The sequence below is a fragment of the Nilaparvata lugens genome, chromosome 11, assembly GCF_014356525.2.
Source record: "Nilaparvata lugens isolate BPH chromosome 11, ASM1435652v1, whole genome shotgun sequence".
NCBI classification, from domain to species: Eukaryota; Metazoa; Arthropoda; class Insecta; order Hemiptera; family Delphacidae; genus Nilaparvata; species Nilaparvata lugens.
In genome coordinates this window covers 18985017-19002963 of record NC_052514.1, presented here as the reverse complement: position 1 = coordinate 19002963, position 17947 = coordinate 18985017, and positions in this window count along the sequence as shown.

Sequence of the window (17947 nt, the reverse complement as noted above, 5' to 3'; positions counted from 1 at the left end):
TTAATCCGAAAAAACTGATTGTTAGTTTCATGTATGTTAATTAATATTTTATTTTATGACAAATCCAAATTGGTAGACTCTATTTTTTACTCTCGACTTTTGTTGCCCTAACCACTGCGACACCATACGCTTATATATATAGTATCACCACCACATCCAATTACATCTAGACTTACTCTATACAGATTGATCCATCCTAATCGTATTTTCCATCTACCTTTTTTTCATATTTTGAGTTTATCCATACTACTCACATCTTGCTTATCTTATAGATAGGCTGATGATACCTATAAGAGTATTCTATACTCCCACGGAGAATGAACATTCTTCCAACCATAAGCCAGCGAAACTAATTTTTTATGGTGAAGAGACTGATAGCACTACATTTTCGTACAATTTCGAAGCAATTTCAAGTGCAATTCATACACCTATCAGGAAAGGCAATTAATTGCAGCTTCATTACCAATGAAAAAGTTGGACAGCCTGTCAAGTGTCATCCCGTTGGCTGTAATCAAAGCTGAGTGAATTACTGCTCTAGTGCCAGTTAGACTGAATTTGTATGTTTGGTAGTCACACACACAAAGACACACCCACACCGACCCCACTGATTGGTTTTGTAAAACTGGATGAAAATGAAGGCAGAGCGGAGTCGTCGTATATCAATACTCCGATACTCCGATGAGTCCTCTACAGCCAAACGAAATTACAATTGTCCATGGCTGCCAGACAATCTGTATTCGTACGTAACTAACAACTGATATTTTTTTGGAACATAAAATTGGAGAATTAGTTCTTGTTGGATTAAGATCGATTTGGAATTGGTTATCATTTTGATAGGAACATCATGTGAGAAGTGTAATAGTGGAATAATGTTTGACTTCTGGTGTTGGAGGTTGGTAGTGGATACTTATGTGTTCATAGAAGTTGAGATTTTCCCAGTGTCCATGTAACTCAGGTAACAGAATATGATGTCGAAAGAATTAAGAGGCTACGTACCCATCCAGCAGCTTTCAACATTTGTGACAATAGACTATAAACTGATCAAGTGAATGGTGGTAAAATATATATTATATAATGTTTACTTCGTAAGAATCCCACATCTGTAAGGGATGAGAGAATAAAATAGATGGCTTTATTGTCTATCATATAATATTCCATAAGGTTATATTCTATTTGATTTTACGCAGAATCAAATAATGGTGCTCACGCTAACTATTTATTGTATCAACTATATCAATTCAATATTCACAAGGATTATCGATATAGAATCAGTTTTCTGTCCATATGCTTCAACTCTATACTGAATAGGATGCTTGAACTCTGAAGGAAACACTCAGTTTTCAAGTATCTTTGTGATCTAAGCCTGTGATAAAACGATTATGGAAGTCTGGAAGGATTTTAGTCAATGATTTTGTAGGTGGAAAGGTTCCTGATGAATTTTGACTTTTTCGCTCAGTACTTATTGGATTTACTAACCTCGAAACCTTTTAGAACTCAATAAGTACATATTTCTGTGATAGAATTCTGAAATGCTACATTGTGATCTATCCTCGAAGGAATTTTGCATAAAAATTCTGCGGTTGCAAAACTTGTCTAATCATGAGGCCTAATATATTTGAAATCAGTTCTGTAAGAGAATTACTATTTGTTGTGGGATTCAAGTAAGATGTAATATTGAAATTTGGATAAGAATATTAGTTGCACTTCTGAACAAGATCAATCACTGAATTATACCTCCTTGGTATTTGTAACTTGTAGCCCCTTCTGAAAACGTGCCATGTCTTGAAGATATTCATGAGTTTGAGAGGAGATTATGTGGATTTAATGTTTTGGAATAGCACCACTATGTTTAATTCAATAATTGATGAGAGAAGTTTCTGGAAACATTCAACGGACAATGGTCGGCTTCTAAGCTACATAAGCTAACTTACGAGTCACGTGACTTGAAGTTGAACAAACATGAAGTCCCAAAGTCCAGTCTCTAACAGAACTCACATCATGCAGATTTGAAGCGGGATTACATAGAAGACGCAATATTGAGAAAGTTCACTCAAATCATTCCCATTCTCTTCAGCATTATGGATTCCTCTCGCTCAACTATTTGCAAGTGGATGTAACTTATGGCAGTTGAAAGTTCTCAAGATTTGAACAGCTTATTTCCTTTATTGCATCTTGCAAGTTGAGATGAGATCCTCACAACTATCTGGATGATATGTAGAGTTGTTATTTGAGTCATGTTAAATTGGTGCTTAGTTTCTGCATTGATTATTACTCTTTGAAACGAAGGAAACAAATATAACTGGTTTTGTCAACTATCGAAGTACAACCAACCTGTATAATTTTCATCAATCTTGGGTATTCTTGAATTTTAAACAGCTTATTCCACCTCACAACATCGCTGAATTTGTAATAAGTATGAGTATTGCTAGGCTTTTTTTATCCATTCATTCATTCATACAATAACACCATCAAATGATAGAGAGATAAAAAATGAGGCAACCTTGTGCTATTCATCTCCCAAATTTAGAATAAACACATAGTTCGAAATAGGTTAAGTTCAGTTTTTGTCTTCTTCTCCCTTGCCTTTTTTCCATTATTTGGGGTCGGCTCTCCTGGATCTAAGTCGCCAGTGATTGCGATCTTGGGTCGTCTCTGCTGTTAGTTGCAATTGTCTCACATCCCTAAGCACTGGTGCCATCCATGTTAGGCCTCCATGTTAGGTCTGCCTCTGCCCCTTGGTTGTGACTCTATCTCCAGCACTTTTCTAGTCATGTTTTCGGGTGGGCGTCTCTTTACATGGCCATACCATTGCAGATTTCCTTTCATTATTTTTTGAGCAATTGGCACAACTTTAAAACTGCCACGTACTTGAGTGTTCTTAATGTGGTCCAGTCTACTTACTCCTCCGGCCCATCTCAGCTGTATGAAGCTTCTCTACGTGTTCCTTTTTCAGAGGCCAGCACTCTGCACCATATACTCTCTCCATTCCATCCAACCCGTAATAATCCTGCTCGGAATGTCTGCATCAATGCTTCCATTATTGCTGATGATCGACCCTAAATACTTGCATTGCTGAATAGCATCTAAAGGAATACCTTGCAGGTGTGGTGCCCAACCGACATCGCCACCAAAACCACAGTTTCTCCCTACTGATTCTTAGGCCAGCTCCTTCCAGTTTGACTCTCCACATGTCAAGTGCTTGCTGTATCTCATCTGGTGTTTTTCTGATGAGGTCAATGTCATCAGCATATGGGATGTCCCATGGAGGTGCGAGCTGCAATTCTGCAGAGAGGTAGTTATTCACAAGGTTGAAGAGGAGTAGATTCAGGGAAGAACCCTGGTGCACCCCAACCTCTCCACTGAACTCTGAACTCCCCACTAGTCCAAGCCGGGTTCCTAACCTTTGTTGTGAGACTATGGTACATGTCTTTCACTATGTTGATATGGGACATCTTGTGCCATCAATGCCTGCCATATGAGCTTCCTTATGAGCTTTTATATTAGTTTGTGATGTTGATAATATTTTAGAGATGTAGTCCAACAAGATCCCTGATCAACCAGAGAGTTCTGGTTCAGTCTTGATAAAAAAACGAAAAAAGTTGATTATTACTCTACAGTCCACCGCAGAGATGTAGGCATACTCTGTGAAATAATTTTCCTGGATTTCTCATGAATTTAATGTAGTCAACTTATTCTAATAGTAGAGACTTGTTCTAATATGAGAACATCAAGTTAATTTCACGCATAAGATAGCCACTGAAACTTTGTTCCTTGCATTGATTCTGAATTGAAATTATTAACAATGAATTGAATGCTCATTTTCATCTAATCAGTGACAATTGATTAGTAGGATTTGACACTGATATTGAAATAGTTCAATAGATACCAGGACGTTGAATAATTATGATTTTTTATAAATTTCTACATTGATTTATAATAATTGTGAGTACCAGGCCCGGCCCCAGGGGTGGGCGGACCGTGCGGCCGCACAGGGCGGCAGGTTTTGGGGGCGGCAAATTTAAAGGAACGGAAAATTTAAAAATACAAATAAATAATAAATTCATAATTTCAAATGTGAATGGTGAAATTATATAAGAAGTTTTTCAACCTTGAGCTAATGAAGACTTTTCTAAGATCAACAATGCCCCAGGAACGTCTGAGTGGTCTAGCGAACATAAAATAGTTCAGTCCCCAGATCTTGAAGAATTGGTGAAGGAATTGCAAAGGTCAGACGAGTTCTACTTAATTAAACAGGTGTGTTAAACAAACTTGTAGAAATTGTAGTTCTAATTACTTAGCAAGTTAAGTAGGCCTAATACTATGTTGCAGTGTACGTCTTAAGGCTGTGCAAAGGCTAAAAATAAACTTTCTTGTACTGGTGATATTTTTCAAAGTTTTTCGATTTGTACCGGTATATATCAAAATGAAAAAGTTTTCTTAGGAAAACATTCTCTTCCAATCTTTACTTTTTGAGATATGAACGCCTAAAGTTTAAATTTTTGGGACAGGACATTTCAAATTCGGTAAGAGATAAATTCTTCATGGTATTGTTGATTGAATAAAACAAGAAAATTTTGAAACATTTTCTGAAAATATAAATTTTTGAAAAAGTTATTCAATTTACAAAAAAAAAACTCAACACTATTTTTGGTCATTTTTAGTAAATTGAAAAACTTTTTCAAAAATTTATATTTTCAGAAAATTTTTGTTTTATTAAATCAAAAATACCATGAAGAATTTATCCTTTGAATTTTATGGATTCATCTCGTACCGAATGTGAAATGATCTGTCCCAAAATTTTAAACTTTAGGCGCTCATGTCTCAGAAAGTAATGATTGAAAAAAGAAAATTTTTTCATTTTGATAGCTTGATCCTTAAGCGATCCTTGATCGTTTCCTCGCGCGCCTCTCCACTAGGAAATACTGAAATGAAGTGCAACTAACGGTTGATTCTCAGAGAACATGATCTCATGAGCTTATATCATTGTGCGAAATATCACTGTGAGGACAATATAGATGGTGATGATGGTTGAAGCTAAAAATGCCCAGAGGGATTTTGAATTTTACATCTAGATTGTAATCGGGATATATTGTTGATCAATACTAAATATGATCAAAATTGATTTTTTTCCTTAAAATATCACTCATATTTGAAAAATCATAGCTCAGTACTCATTGGAGATAGAGAGTTACGAATGATCTCATTTCATTCAGAATTTTATGATCTTAAAAAAGGCAAGAGCAAATTTTTCTGTCCGATCACTGATTTTGCCGGAAATAGCTGAAAACTGGAAAATGAACCTAAAATACGAACTTTTTGGGCCACTCTGTATTAGCACAAGGGAATTTTACATGAAGAATTCGGTTCTGAACCTCTCTCATGTATCCAAATAAAATATTAAAAAATCAGAACTACGATATAAATTGCAAGCAAACCCCCATTTTTATGTCTATATTGACTGGACTTTACTGTTCCCCAATATTTATAATTGTGAAATATTTGTTTAAATGTCGATAACTAGTGTTAAACATAATTTTTTAGAGTTTACTGAGACTCTGTGGTGTCGCATCACAGCGGAGACACAATAGTAACGCTGGTTACACACTGGGCGGTTTCTGCCGCGGCGGCGAGACTGCCGTCGCAGCCTAGAAAAAAAGTCAAGCTTACACATTCAGCGGAAAAAATACCGCCAAACATCGAGCGGCAAAATATGATCAGTATGATCGTATGATCATATGATCAGTAGCCAAAATAATTGTTGTAGTTCTTCATCGCAAATGTGTTGTGACTTCACTGTTTCATGAGTGTTCAGTTAATTGTATTTTGGACATTTTCCAAAAGTATATATTATTAAGTGTTTAACTTGAAATGGAAAGGCAACAACTTTTACCACGTTTGTTGTGCCGTCAAAGGAAAAGAAGACAGCAGAGGAATCGCCTTGCTTGGATTCATTGAAATGAACGTTTTTATTAAATCGACAGTGATATACAACATATTACAGTTTTTTTCTTGTCATCCAGAGTTTCAAAATCCCCCCTAATCTCCATACACACTTTCCTTCCACGCATTCCTTGTTGCATCTCGATCCTTAAATATGTCGAGGGTTTTGTCCCACAAAACTGGCCTCTGTTCTACAAATGATATTAACAACTCATTGTCTATTAACTTTTTTTTCTTAACTTTTTTCATTGTCTATTAACTAATTTTCTCACACTCGTCAACCACAAACACTTAAAACAATAAATAAATGTTATAAACAACTTACAAACTTCACAACAAGACACAAATTAAAAGGCTGATTTTCAAAGACCTCTGACTTTGAGCAACTGGGAAAGACGACTGATCAGCGGCGACGGTAGACAACCGCCAAATGTGTTAACGCCCATTTCCAGGTTAAAGAATAGTCTCCTACATTTGAATATTCAAAAAACTAGATTTCTTCCCTTTTCATTGTCGTCCTCTGGATTGCCTCCCGATAATACTGACTGTAAACTAGTATAATATAAATTGTGCCAGTCCATACTACAGCTGTGGATGTCCTACATTAGAGAAAAGAAAATGAAATAAAATATTTAGGTGTAGTATTGGATGTACATTTACGGTGGAGCTCGCACATTTCATACATCTGTTCAAAACTTAGAAAATTAATTTATAAATTCGTTCAATTAAGGAATGTCCTTCCTATCTATCAATTAAGAATGGTATTCTTGGCACTGATACAGTCAATTATCTGCTATGGTATTGTATCCTGGGGAAGTTGTGGGAGTTCAATTTTGCAACCTCTCATAATTCTTTATAAAAGAATAATAAAAATATGTTTAAAGAGACCCATAAGATATCCAACCGAAGTATTGTATAGAGAATTTGGCGTTTTTAGTGTTGATACCCTATTTGAAATAAATCTTTTGAAGTTTGTGTATTTAAGACGTTCAGAGTTTCCAGTTATGGATGAACATGTATATTCCACTCGTCGAAATCTTGCTAATAAATTAAAAGAACCCTTTACAAGAAGTAGAGTGGCCTCCTTACATGCTTTTGCTAAGGGACCACGACTTTTCAATAAACTGCAATCAGATATATCAGATGCACCCAGTTACAATTTGTTTAAGAATAGACTTAATCGCTTCTATGAAGAAAAACGTTTAATAGAGGTGTAATATTATTTACATTTTTTTTGCTGTCTTCATTCAAATGTAATTTATTGTTAAAGATTCATAATCCCATCTTGTGAAAAGCACACTGATTATTGTATAAAATTTACTTTATTGTTTGATACCTCAAAATTGTTATTGTATTATAATTAAGTTGACTCAACTAGAGAGCGAGACATCCCTCAACACAGGTTTAGCCTAAAGAGGGATGCACTGTGGTTTTTTCTGTTACATGCTTAATATTATTATCTATGTTCAATTATTATGCTTAAGGTATGTATTTTTATTACCAATTGTAATGTTCAACCATTATGTTTAATGTATGTATTTGTATTACGAATTATTGTAAAAATGCAGTGAAATAAACGAATTATTATAATTATTATTTGGTCACGTACGCCACTGCGTAGACAAGAGCAGCAAAACACCGCCAGCCGCAGTGGCAGTGGACGGCTGCACAGCTGCAGCCAACGGCAATATAGCCGCGCGGCGTTTCTGCCGCCCAGTGTGTAAGCTTCCATTCAAGTTCATAGACTACTGCTCGAACGGCGGCGACGGCGAAATTACCGCCCCGGCAGAAACCGCCCAATGTGTAACCGGCGTTAGGCGATCGCTCAAGGAGGGGTGGAACCCGGATTAACAATTAAAGACGGTATACTTGCGGGGGGGGGCGGCAGTTGCCGATCTCGCCCAGGGCGGCAAAGTCCCTAGGGCCGTGCCTGGTGAGTACTTTATTATAAATATGATGTTATTATATGATAATAGTATATCACAATAATAATGGTACCCTATAAAGCATCCATCTTCTCGAACTGCTACGCAGATATCATATTTCTTTATTGAACTGACCTTGAACATCTCCAGTCACAAAATAATAAATGTGGTGAACTTGAATCCGTGCTGTCTGAACTTCATTCAGTAATATCATTCCAGAGTAGAGCATCGCTCAAAAAGATTTTTGCCAACACACGGCAGCATTTTGTGTGATAAATTGGCTTTGAAAGTATGAATAATTTGTCTGTGAATGATGGATAGCGTTCCCGTGCAAATCCATTATATTCGTGGCAAGCAGTATTCCAATCAATCTTGTGTACGGTATCATCAGACCTCGTATTTATAAGCCGCATAGGAAGCATCTTCACTCCTTTCCAAACACGATTCGAATATTCCCAACATACTCTCCGACCGCATATTCTTTTCTTAAATATCAATAATACCACGAACTTCAACTTCAATGTAATCAATTGATCAATATCTGATGAAATGCAACATAAGAGCATTGAAGTTCAGTATCATTAATATTATGAACTTTTCTAAGGATTGAATTCCCACTGTTGTAAGGATTCCACTACTGAAAATCTGAGAAATAAATTAATTTGGAAACTCTCAACTGAGAGTATTTGCCAGTCTCCTATAATATATTATATAGTTCTCATTCCTCGTTGAAAGCTCTTGAAAGGTTTCAGTCTCTAGTCTTAACAACAAAAACAATCATGACAATGAATTTCGTACTAGAATAAATCTCAATTATCTACAAATTTATACTATTAGCAATTTCATTATTAATAAATAAAGATGGAAAAGGAAGACTACCAGTGTCTTTCTGAAAGTGCAGTTGTAGTTATTTTGAATAATAATATTATTGACGTCAACTTGATATAAACTTGAAAATTTCAATAAATATATGTATTTGCACAAATTTAAATTCAAACACTTAAGATAAGTTTTTACTGGGTCAACCGTGAAAGTAAGACAGAGACAAATAATCAAGGTATCTCCACTTGAATTATCTATACTTGAAATAAATTAATTTAAACGGTATCTTTATTGTACAGATCAAGAATATCGCAAGGCAGAATGATAGAAGTTAATGAGATCAATGAAGATCAATTTATTAGATTATGTCCTATACTAGCTACTATAACTCACGCCTACATCTGAGAGTTTTCTAGAGACAGGATTGGTAAAGAAGAGACCCAGTTAACCAAAAATCTCGCTAGATGCAAGCCAGAATAATAACTCCATCTGAAGATCAATTCAATAAATATGTCCTATACTTGCTCCTATAACTCACGCCGACTCATAAAAGTTTCCCAGAGACAGGATTAGTGAAGAAGAGACCTTGTGAATCATTGATTATTGATTGGATTATTGCTGAGGTAGTCTCTGGATTGGCGTGCATCGATTGATTGGGGCAATCCTGGAAGTGTTATGTGTGACATCGTGAAAGCAGCAAGCAATCGTGACGGCAATCGTTAGAGCACGGTTTATAGTGCGGCGTGTGACTGATTGCAGAGGCATTGACTGATGTGAATAGGACCATACCATACAGGATGCAGGATGCTCTGTCGCGCTTGATTACAGAGGTGGCAAGTCTTCAACTCAAGCGTTGATCGTCAATCTGCTCCCTTGATTATCGCTCATTGATCACTGATCAGCTGATGTGAAAGAGCTTGTGACAAGTGACATAGAAGATGGTAACTTGTAATTTGTGAGCTGTTGAGATAAATAACAAATAGAGTAAATAAAGATCTCAAGGTTTTGTTGAATGTTCATTTCCATTAACCTATATTTGATGTGCCTAATCATTTTAATGCTTCAAATTACACGTTTTAATAATTATTTTTCCTTTTTATTTGTATTATGTTTAATTCTATACCCATTCATAAGTATATTTATTCTAATTTCATTTATTTATGTCTGTATTCGAATTTTGACATTGAAAATTGATGTCTATACTTGTTGTGAGCACTCAAACTTCGGTTTTGCAGGCAGCGCCTAATGTGTTATTTTGATTGTTGCTTTCCATTTTATAAAGGTTTGATTATTATTTTCCTCAATTTCGTATTGGGGATTATTATTTTAATTGTATAATTTCTATTATGTATGGCGAAAGAAAATTTGATTTGTTCAAAAAAAATCAAAAGACTGTGTCAATGCCACACTCGTTCAAGCAAACTTGAATCACAAAATGCCAAGAGTTGTTGATACGGAATAATAGCTAATTAACAATTACAGTATTATATGGAAATGATTATAATGATGATCCTATCATCATTGAAAATATTGATGATTGATTAAACTATTGAACTCATTAAAATTGATGTCACTATCATAATACTATACTATTATGATATAAGTAGACTATATTATTTTTTAAAGAAAATATTTTTCTATGTGATCTCATCTGAAAACAATACTCTTATAATATTTAATGTGAGATTGTTATATACGATGGGATGTACCTTACTTATATATATACTGTGATGAATTTTTTAAGTAAATCTCATGAAAGGAGAGAATTAACTGGAAAAAGTATAATTACCCTTATAAAATAAAAGGTTTGCCAAATAAACCGTTAGCACCCGAGCGATAAGGCTTCCTTATCAACAGCTGAGTATAAGATAAGAGTACCGTTTTGTACTACGCATTTTTTTAAAGAATTGTTTAATGAAATTGTAATTATTTTGCTAATTAAGTACAAACCATTTATGAATTGCTCATTGAACTTTTGGATGTTACACTTTTGTTTACAATTGATCAGATGTTTTGTAACAGCTCAGACACAGCTGACTGACTCAATATTATAAATGGCATGCCAGGTTTTAATGCAAGTTATAATATTATTTCTAAAATTAATAACTATTGAAAAAGGATAAAGAATTTCGATAAAAAAATAAATAAAATGTATGTATTATTGTTAAAATTATTTATTACTCACGAAATTACATTATAATGTCGAATGTTATTGTAACGAACTAGGTCATAGCATGAATATTGTATCATTGATAAGAACAGCAAAATTAATTATAACAGTTTCGAATATAATAAGAATTTTATGGAAATATTAAATTATAAATTATTGTTTCAACTGAGTCACATGGTGAATCTCATTGGCAAGCCTAAGCCAATCATATGTCATAGAATATTAATAATATTAATCTGTTATCAGCCAGCAAACTTGCCTTATCATATATGCTAGTGCATGTACACTGTGTATGGGAACTGTATATAGAGAATTAAGCAATTTACAAAATTATACAAATTAAGTTATTATTATAATCAAAGGAATTATATTTTACCGCTTGCCACTGACGTCATGCCTACGTCATAATCATTCTACCAATGGCGAATTTTCATGCAAATTAATTACACAGAGATTCCAAGAAAAAGGTTCTAGCCAAAGGCTTAGAAGAAGGCAAGACACTTCCCTTTTAAAATCCTCACCGTTAAGACCTTGTTAAAAAGTTACCAAAGACCTATTAGTGAAATTTTGTTCGATTTTTGTATTTTTTATCTGTGAGCCAATATCTTAGGCTAATTTATCTATTATTTTGTAAAATTATTCATCAATTGATCGTTCTAGAAATTCAAATTTAATTATTCCCTAATTTAATTGGTGAAGGAAATATTTAATTAAAATTCCACACGTGCTAAGACCGAAGCCTGGACCAGCCACCGATCATACAAAATTTGATCTAAAGAAACCACGACCGCCAAGAGGATTCACGTGAGTTTTATATTTTGGGGCCCCAATCTTCGCTTCGAAAGAAAATACAGTGCAGAAAAATATAAAATTTTCTTCGTTAAAGTAATGGCCACGCCGACAAGCGCTTATAACCATTAAGATCCTAGATTTTATTTGGTATAGAATTTATAAGAACTTGTAGTTGATTAACTATCCTCCGCTGCCAGAACCACGACCTTGAGTAATTTTAAAAAATCTTTTATAATTTGTTTTCATTATTTTTAAAAACTGTTAAATTTGTTAATTATAAAGTCTGTTGGATCATGCATGGTATCATGCGAGCACAAGCAAATTTCTAATTATTTTGTCAATGTTAAACTATTTTCAATCTGTAATCCAAGCTTTAAATCTGCACTGTCAAATTATATATTTTATTATATTATATTTCCACTTTGTCAATTCGCCTTCTGAGTTCGATTATTTCTTAAGCCTGTCAATTATTGTGTCTGACACGTTCTATATTATCAAGAACCGATCAAGTACGATCATTGAAATAATTGATTCGACCTGGATATTGGAACAGATCTAAGTGGATGTAGTGTGTGGGGTCAGATCGAGATTACCTATTCTCTGTCCTTACCTTCTCATATATCAGCTTTTATCTGTGACCTACTTCGGCTTGGGGGCGAATTTTTCGACTGTATGGCAGATGCAGCTGGAGATGATACAATAGAGCATAAATACAATCCTACAATAGAGCATAAAGCCCGACAAGACTCTGATCTCGAAGTATATTCCGAACGATCTCAGATCCTTAATACCCTATCTTAATCCTTCGGAACTTATCAGAGACGCAGTCCCGTAGATTATCTACATCGGGATTTTTGCTCGACCTGTATGATTTTATATGCTGTTTCATCACAGGTAATAGTTTCAAGATATCTGTATTCAGTGTTTTGCGACCGCTACATTAACTCTGAAAATTTTATCATTATACAATCAGTCATAAGAAGAATCAAGGGTGAGCGAGTGTTTATGCCTCCCGTGATTCAGACGATTGTATCGAATCTTGTAGTGACTCAGTCTGGTGTTCACTTAGCGTCCACGCACACATTTTCAAATTCCTAACCTCAATACTGGTGACTCAGTACAAGATTCGTTATACGTGTGTCGACCTAACCTTGGAGGCGATAGTAATTCCCCAAGAAGAGCTTCACAATACCATAATACTTTTCATTATTTTCTGTAACCTATCTTATGAAACTTTAATTTCTCCCCATTCAGTATCACAGGTTTTGTTCTGGGTGAAATCTTTCACTTGTACGAGGGTGCTGCGCAATATCATTGCCAGGACCCATTTCACAATAGCTCAGCAAAGTGCTATCTTCAGTAGATGGATTTTGTTCAATTTCCCGCAAGTATTTGCGTTCAATCCAATATTTGCAAGGCTCTTCAACGGAAGGATCCATCTGCATCTTTTGAAAACGATTTGTGAGTGAAGATAAAGATGACGCCTGGTGGAGCTGTGCTATGCTATATACATCCAAGCGCCATTATAGATTTGCATAGGCGTACTGCCTCCATCGATATGGTTTCAGGAGCCTTCTTCCTTTCCATTGAGGATCAACACTCTCTTTTCAAGAGCAAGCATTTCATCTCCCCCGTATCAGTCAGCAGTCAACCAGTTTGAGCTTGTATGCATATGAAACTCAATGTCAGGTTCAACAACCTTTTGAATTGTATTGGATTCCATCAACTTCTCCCTAATTCCAATATTGAATTCAATTCATTTTTTTAAATAAAAATTTTGATAAAAGGTTTATTGATTAAACTACTCTCTAGCTAACACAATTACGATGATGGTTACTCGATACATCCCGAGCTGCGATGTATTAACACATTTTTTCTATGTAAAAAATATAATATAAAATATATAATATAAAAATATAAAATATATAATATATAATATGAATATAAATATAATTATAAATATAAATATATAATATAAAAATATAATAGGCTGAATTGATTCTTTTGTCTGGGTAACAGAAGTTCCATCCTCATAATGTTATTTTCCTAAATAATGCTTTTGAAATTTTATCTGGAGCTTGAAATTAAATCTCAGATATTCCAATAATATCCATTCACATCACTATTATCTCTTCACCTTTAACAACTAACACACAGAGCCTCTAATACATCCTTGTATAATTACTCATCCTCATACTCAATCTATAGTTTCTACGCACTTAGTACAGCATATAGTGGAAGCAGTATTCAAGTATCGATCAAACCATTGTAGCCCACTCTGAGTGCAACTCCTCACACATTGGCTAGAGCTCTTTGCCTCTCCTCATTCTCTGAGCCCCTATTTGGAATTTCCTAGTCCATTCATCTCAGTCCACATACTCATCATCCCTTTTCTTTCTCTTTCTCTCTATTCTTTATACAGAATATTATTATAATTCTGTATTATTACTGCAATGGGTCTGTCTAGACCTAGCACAAAATAGAAATCAATAAATTAATCTCTCTCAGAGAGAGGACTCTCCGAGGTCTCTCAGAGAGTGTGTGGCAGAGAGGACCTGGAGTCCTTATTCCGCCTTTAATAAAGACTCTCTCTATTTCTCTCTCTCTCTCTCTCTCTCTCTCTCTTTAGGGTTGTGTGGCAGGGAGGACCTGGAGTTTCAACTCCGTACTAATACAGGGATATATAATCAATCAATCTCTCTTAACCATTCTCTCTAACAACTCTCATTCTATTAATCCAGAGGAATAAGTGCTAATTGAAAATGGACTACACGCTATTGAAAAGTTTTCGAATCCTGGAGAGCATTACTTGAAAACTTGACCCCACAAAATTATAAACATTTTAAAATCTCCTTGAAGAGTCCTGCATCTATTAATCAAAATTCATTTTATTGAAAAAAGATTTAGCCTACAGTGAGCTTTTTGTATCATCTTTCAAGAGGTTATTTCCCAATAACTATTTTGTCAAAAGGCCATCTGACACCTTTTCTCAACCCACTAATCAGATGTTTTCACAATATTATTGCAAGTTCGAACAAGAACCGACTAATAAAAGGATTTTGGTTGATTAAAGGTACATCAATCATGATTCTTGTTTCAACAAAATCAGCTACTCAACAGCGAAGCGTTATCAGTTGAACGTTGTTTTTAATTGGAGAATATAAACACTGGTGGGTTATGCATATTTCTCAAAGCTTTGCGAACTTATTTTTTGTGGCTTAAGATAATCTGAACAGTGGACAAAAGATTTTCAAGTTCAATAGTCAATAATGTGTGATCTGACACTCCTCAAACGTGCAGCGCATCGAAGTCACCTCATATGAATGCTGGCAATAGAGAGTGAGTACGCTGACAGGAGTGATGCATGAAAGCCGCGGCGCATATTGGAGCGAGGCGGGCGGGACGGAGCGGAGCGGTCCGGAATTCAATTTGCGGCACCCGATCGTTTGAGTGGACAATAAATGATGATGGATAAGCGGAATTTGCCCGAGGGGACTTCCATTAGCCACCACAACCACCTCCTTTTCTGTCTCATCTCGTCCTCTGACTTCAGACATGTGATGAATTTCGGCATGTCACGTTGGGTTAGGTGGTGGTGGTGGTGGTGGTGGTGTTAGCCCACTTGTCTCCGATTTAATATTCACCTCTCTCACACTCTCACTCCCTCCATCTCACACACCCTCTGCATGTCACTGTCGCCGCTCAACTGTCGTTCACTCAAACAAGATACCACCAAATACAACTCATGTGGTCTATAGGCTACATAATTTGGTTTTTTTTCTTGTTTTTTTTCCTAGTTAAAGACTAATAAGCTATTCTATTTTGACTTAAATTGATAAGAATATTGTTTGTGAAGGTAAAACCCATTGGTTAAGCCTTCTACATTGGTCAAGGATCAAATTTAAGATTATTTTTAGCATAAAAGGATACAGTATTCTGCCTTTGCACTTCCAATTGAACACTTCAGCACTAAACTAATTCGTGGGGCCTTCTGCGTTGTAGTCTCCTTACTTGATGCACGTTGAGCAGCTGGATTGCTTCACCGTTCACATGTTGATAAAGTCTTTTCTCATGTAACATAATTTAGTGATACAGAAAAGATAGTGTAAGTATAAGTTGTACCACTTTTATCAGTTGTCTCTGATTTTAGTGTATATTTATTCTACTATGCTGTTCAACTGTGTTGTCTCGACACAGGAAACTTTCAAACTGACATACTTATACTGAGTAAATCACAATGTATGGAGAAATTAATATAAAATCGGAGGCAATTGCCCTGTTATAATGGTCACAGTTTTTTCAGGAAGGAGCAGTGGTTTTGGATAAGTTTTGTTGCCCATTATATTTATGATATTGTATAATATTTATATATTTGATTATAATATTGTTTATCATACCATAAGAGTTGTAAAAAGTTTCACTCGAACAGAACATGTGAATTCATGAAACAGCGCTTTATTGCACCATTCAGCAAAAGTGTCCAGAACAACCGAAAGAAATTTGAGGCATAACAACCGAAAGAAAAATGTATTTTTTAAACAAAGATTTTTTAAACAATTCTTTCGAATTAGGCTTCCATCAGTTTTTAGGTTGAATGTGTGTGTACAAGAAAGTCTCTAAGTTTCAATTTGGGAAAAGTTATGGAATCTTATTTCATTGATATTGAAAATAAAGTTAGTTCAACTTGAAATAGTGTCTATGCATTACGGTACATGCAAGTTGTTTATTCACAAATAAACTGGGTGGAACAGGTTGCCGAGTTGACTAAGGTGTTGCACCCTTCAGTCTGCTAGTGCTACCTGGTCACGGGTTCGAATCCCGCCGAATCCCGTCAAAAAGGTGTGGACGTTTGATCTTGATCACCCTCGCACTTCCCATCCATGCACAAGCGAAAAGCTCATGGGCATCATCTGCAATAAATATGTAAGGATGTACGTGAACAAGGAAGAATATAAATATATTTATCTTGATGCTCATTAACATCAGGGATAAGGAGATATAGATACTTTGTCAGGAGTTTAGGAAATGAAACAATTCTATGAACTCACAGAAATACGGTTATTGATTGAAAATACTGATATTATCAAGAAATCATCACCATACGGTGCAGTAGTATATGCCTTCTACACCAGAATCAGAAAAAAGGATCAGATAAAGGCTATAAATAAGGTTGGATATCACTGATCTATATATTGATGTAATAAGAATCAGAGTTCCTGAGTTGTGCAAAGTGACAAAGCAGAAACTAAAATTCAACAGTATGCAGCAATAAAGACCAGTTCGTATCTCTTCTCATCTCGAATTTATGCGGGTATCAGACCACCGACCCGTAACTTGGAGGTTCAGTCATTGGTCAACCACAGAGAATGTTTCATCCATAGCTGATGAATCGTGAAAACAGTGCTCCACTCATTTTATCAGCTATCATTTCCACTGACAGAACTAGTTAGAGGTAGAATCGTAGTTCTTGTGTCTTAGTTGGAAATAGTCCAAGAATATTATTTTGTCATTGATGAAGTAAGTGAAAAACTGATCTTGGAAACATGTAACGTATAAAATTTCTCATAAGCTATTATTATTTTGTAAGTTTCCCTATTCTCATCCTCTCATCCAATCAAACTACAAATACTTTTCTTTTCTGCATTTAATGCATATTTCTGCTCATCGTAATCCGATCAAGAAGAGCAGATCATTCAATTATCTTCGGTGAAAATGAAGAGCATGCACTATATTAAATCTGCTACAAGCAGTGATCACTCTGTTTGCATCCATACATTTATTCCTAATTCAATCAAACTATTCATAGTTCAAAATTGATATGATAATCGATATTCACCCGAAATTGGTGTTGCGATCAAGCTGTTACTGTTTTGATCGACCTAAAAAGCAAGCACCGTATTAGGCCTACATCTCCTACAAGCTGATATGATTCTGTTTGCATCCTCACCATCATTCTTAATCCAACCAAACATAGCCCACCAATGAATGATGATGATCGATAACTCGCAAATTACAAATACAATTATGCTATTATGTTGGATATGAGAAGCATGCACCGTATGGAATTCGCCGCAAGCTGTTCCTCGTTCGTGTACGCTACAAGAAGCATAGTCAGAATGTCTTGCAACGTTGCCATCTCATCACTTGCATGTTCCCATGTCTTCCAAATGCGTGCATTGTCCGCATTGTCTGATCACAAACAACAGGGAGGTTCTTGAGTAATAGCTATGACGTCACCACGATGATCAGTGAGCATTGAGCCACTAATTCGGCGATGCGGACGTCCATTGTGCTCCAG